At 37.6% G+C, this 4,979-nt stretch overlaps 1 pseudogene; it reads right to left on the bottom strand.

The window, feature by feature from the left end:
• Positions 1–3,536: 3,536 nt before the first annotated feature.
• LOC149160758 (abscisic acid receptor PYL8 pseudogene) lies at positions 3,537–4,718 on the bottom strand (annotated as a pseudogene).
• Between the last annotated feature and the right edge of the window lie 261 nt (positions 4,719–4,979).

The following is a 4,979-nucleotide window of genomic DNA, read 5'->3' as shown; positions in this document are numbered from 1 at the left end:
TAATTCTTTTTCTTCCACAACAGTGAATGAGCTGAAGTCTCACTTTTTATCTTTGTAATAGTTTTTGCCTCCATAAAATTGTAATATAAAGTATTTTGTTTGCACGCTCAATCAGAGAGTTATATTTCTACTTTTATTGGGTATCCCCTATTTTAATTTGTTTTACAGCATGTTGTTACTCTATTTTACTCTGTTGTTACTGTGCGTTCTTATTGTGCTTAAAATTTTTGGGTTTTTCTTCTTTGCCTCAAACAAACAAACAAGAGCAGAGAAATGAACAACCACCCTCGAGACACTAGTGACGACGATACTAGAATATGTCACTGGGATGATGAGTTTGATAGTATGTCTTGCGTGGACAACACACTATGATGAGGTGAAGAAGTTGGTATTGGAATGCTAGGAGATCGTGATGGCCATGAATTTTCCTGTGATTTTGATCACAGAAACAAGGAAAATTACAATAGAGTCCTTTTAAAAGGGATATTGAGTGTTTGCAGATCATGCAATTGGTGATGGAATAACTACGCAAATATTAAGGGATTGCACCGTGGAGTTTTCGGTCGCTGAGGGGAGATGCATGTATGTAGTATATTTATAAACCATGAACTTGAAGAGAACTTTTAGCGAACTGACATTTACAGCGTATATGACCTGGATGCAATTTTCTAGATGGGTTCTTTTTATATGGACGGTAATGTAGGAGGTGCAACACATGGAGAAAGACCACGGAGGCTTCACTCAATGAACCTCTAATATAGCATGTGCGTTCGTGGCATATTAAACAATATCCTTAATTTGACTACATATTGGAAAATACCTCTAAAAATCACTTTGTTTAACCCCCTACCAATACAAACCCAATACGCCTTGCCAATTTAAAAAGCCCCTACTTTCACTAGATATTGTAGGTATCCATTTTTTCATTAAATTTTTTTATACCCCTTTATATTTATATTGGGAGTGAATTTTATATAATATATATTTTTATATATATTGATGCATATATGTCAACAAAAGCATGTAGAATGATGAATTTGTAGTTAAAAACATAAAAACATGGATTAAACTATATAACATCATTCATCTAGTAGTTATAATCTTCATCAACCACAAGTCCACAAATTACAAGTTCTCATTTATATAACATGTAAGGGTGCACATAACAAAAATAACATCGAGTGCAATCCATCTCTAAACTGAAAGTACATCAACAATAGGATCTGGATGGCCTGTAGCATCCAAAAAAATCATGCTACAAAACATACCTACATATCATCGAAATCATCGTTTGTCTTGGGTTATTTGACATTAATATCACCTTCTCAGAATTAACATAAGATAGAAAACGTGTAGCATGCCAAGTCAAGATTTTGTTTGAATGACAGGTGCATTTTTAGTAAGGTCATGATATAGGGGTTTGACAACCAATGTCACTAACATCATGGTAGATATAGGGGTTGATCCTCTTGATTAATTATGAGTTCCATACGCTAATACATGACAAAATCCAATGGAAACATTGCAATTCCCCGAATACTGAAATCCTGAAAAACTAATAAGTTTGCTGGATTTTGAGTGAGATCTAAAGTTCTACTTTCTCCATATGAAATCTAATGAGGTGAAAACCACTCTCAAACTTCCTGAGTCATTTCATGGTAATGTTAAAAATTTAAGTAAAATGATGAAAATGAAAGATAAAGGAGAATGCCACTTTTACTTTAAGAATCTAACATTACCATGAATTGCATGTCAATACTATGGCCATAGGTTTGAATATTAAGCTACTATGGACCTAATATTGACATGTTTTTTTCTATCTCCCTCTCACTCTTGATACTGCTACAATACTCTTGAATCTCTATTTCTCCAACCCACTTGTTTTTTGCCTCCATGTGGCGATGTATTGTATAAAAAATACCTTATAATACAAATATTGCTATACAACATATAAAAACCCTTTACCCCCCTATTATATTCTCAATATATTATTTCATTTTTTCCTCATTTTTTATGCCTCAATATGAACGCATGTGATATGATATTACTTTCTTAGTGAAGCCCCCGTGAGAAAGATAGGGAAAAAGTGTAAGAAGCAATGAAGTATTAACAATAACCAAGAAATATATTAATTATAATAGAGATGATCTAATTGGATATACTGTTGTAAGACTTGCTAGGCATGTATGCCTCAAAGTCTAGAGTGATAGGAGGGGTGCATATGAGATTCTCTTGAGTACCTAGATCATCACGCTGGTTAGATCTATAGAAATTCCCTAATCAAGTTTAAGAGGGAGAATTGTTAGGATTAACCTTCAAAATGATAGTGTAAAGCTAGTGGTTTCTCGCACATAGTTTTATGGCCCATGGTGCTATATTAGTTGTAGTATTCATTGTAAGGTGTCGAGGATTGAGCAAGTGTCAGCTTCCAATTCAATGCAAGGGGCCACAGATTGAGCAAGTGTGGGCTCCCTAACCACTGTGAGGGACCAAGAGTTGAGGAAGTGTGGTTTCTCATTAGCTTAGCCAAAGACTAATGAAACTCCTTTAATAAAATTTTCCCCAAAATTAAAATTTTCCAAAATATTTTTTAACCTTGTTCATGATGTGTAATTATTTCTATATTATATTAACTATTATATTTATTTGTCTTACCTTTTAAACATAATAATATATATAGCAAACTTAGCTAGCCAAAACTTAAATCACAAATTAATCCCAAACCTAAAACGTGATAACATCACAAACATAAAACGTTTAGCTCTGCCGAAAGAGATAAGTATACTGGCACAAGCTCTATAAGAAATCAGTACGATGGCTCAAGTCCTAGAGTTTAGCCTCCGGTCAATCACATCATAAAATGCCTCGCAAATTAAAGACTTACACCAACAAAAACAAATGAAGGTTTTCCTGCCTGCCTTCCGTGTATTATAAAGCACTAGGCAACCAAGATTCATTTAACAGTGATTCCCTAAGGCTTCACAAATTCAGTTTCTATCTTTACAAACATTTATAATTGCATCAACTTCCTGTTAAAGAAGAAGCAAACGATTTTCTCTTCAGCTTCTATATTTACAAACATTTATAATTGCATCAACTTCCTCTTAAAAAAGAAAAACAATTTTCTCTTCACGTGAAAATCTCACCCTATCTCAGATTTGCTGGGAAGACAACTCCTAGATGCTGAACCTTTGAACCAGATTACGAAGACGCACACCGGGAAACTAAGTGCCCTGCAAATCTATCGACCAATTTGGATATTCAATAAATTCACTCACTCTGCTTGTGCAAATGTACATGTTGGTGGGTCACTTAATCTTCGGCCAGGATGACCATGGATGTCAAATCCCCTCTTTGGCTCCAAGTTGGTAAAACCTATGTATTATACAGACTTGCTTTAAATATGAATTGTACTCACGATTTTGCTGTTTGGGTTTCACCAAAAATATGATGAAAGTCTGTTGCGCCCATTAGGAAATCGGTATTTGTGAAACTAGTGAAACAGTATATACCACTTATTAGATTTTGTACTTAACTAAATCCAATAAATATTATATACTTCTCCTTACATTAATGAAAATATAATCCCACACATACCATCCCTATCACAATTCTTTCAAAAATACGACCAGGAAACCAAACCTGGATGTATCTTGGCAGAACCCGAGCAGCGAAACCATGATCTGACAGTATCGCGGCAGCGGTACTCTCGTCAATCAAGAGGGCACGGCCAGGGATCCAATCCCGTGACGCCTGTGCAAGTTCTCGGAGTTCTGAGCCAGAGATTGCAAATTACATTTCACAATGGTGTCCACAAAAGAGCAGGTATCATCCGGGCTGTTCCCCTCCGGCACGTCCACCACATACGACTCGATCACCAGCGTCCCAGCTTTCTCCTCCGCATGGCAGATCCCATGGAGTGTGGTAAAGGAACGATAATTTTTCAGGCGGTGGTCTCCTCCCACGACTCTGAAGCTCAGAACGTGGAAATCCTCGTCCAGAATCTCCAGCCTCTCGGTGCTGCGCTCCGCAGGCAGACCTGAGACCACGCGAACCTCTCGTGTGCTCCCCACGGTGCCGTCGCCCATCATAGAGCAACTGCGGATGAAATTCTTGTACGTCTGAGGTTGGTCGAAGCGGCGCACGACAGACCAGACGTCTTCAACCGATGCCTGAATCCGCTGAACGACCATGGCGCAGCACTGGCCATGGCTTAGGGAATGGTTGTGATGTCGTCCCACCACGTCTCTCAGGCACTCGTATTCCTCCTCGTTCACCAGATGCTGTAGCATCTCTGTAGCCGAAATGGGTGGTACTATCGGGTCCATTTCATTCGATAAACCAGGGATCGGCCACAACTGGTGAGGGTGACACATGCTTAAATCAACGCTTGATGCACAGAAATGCGGTTCTTTTATCCGTTCAATAGAGAGGCAGGCAGGCAATTGAACTTCTGCGTTCCAGGCAGAGTAAATCTCACAAGAACCATCAGTCCAAGCCTATAAATTATAACAATTTCTCTGGTAATGTTCCCGAGTCAGATTAATTTTTCCTGCACTACATCTACGAAACCTGTTCCGACCTTTGAACCTATGGCTGGGATAGGTTGAAATTAACCCGTGATAAAGTTCCATACCAGTGTGGAAACCTCTTCCGACCTTTGAACCTATGGGTGGGATAGGTTGAAATTAACTCATCGTAAAAGTTCTATATCAGTGGGTATGCTATATGATTTCAACACTAGTACAGAAAATTTCGACCTAACAAAGTCAGGTTTCACATAATTTCCAACAACCCAACCCATTACTTCGAGATAAGGGTTCACATCATTTCCAACCACCCATAAATTTTTTGCGTTGTCTATTGAGGTTACAATTTTGGGGTGGTTAGAATTTGAGTTTGTTTTTAACATTGAATTTTTTTTAATAAAAAATATAAATTCAAAATCAACACCAAAAAAACATAAAATTTAATATCTA

Source organism: Pinus tabuliformis, chromosome 5_2, assembly GCF_031772625.1.
Source record: "Pinus tabuliformis cultivar Carrire ecotype Pingquan chromosome 5_2, CPIR1, whole genome shotgun sequence".
Classification (NCBI taxonomy): domain Eukaryota; kingdom Viridiplantae; phylum Streptophyta; class Pinopsida; order Pinales; family Pinaceae; genus Pinus; species Pinus tabuliformis.
The sequence above is the reverse complement of the archived record's forward strand: the minus strand, read 5'-3'. Positions and strand labels throughout refer to the sequence as shown.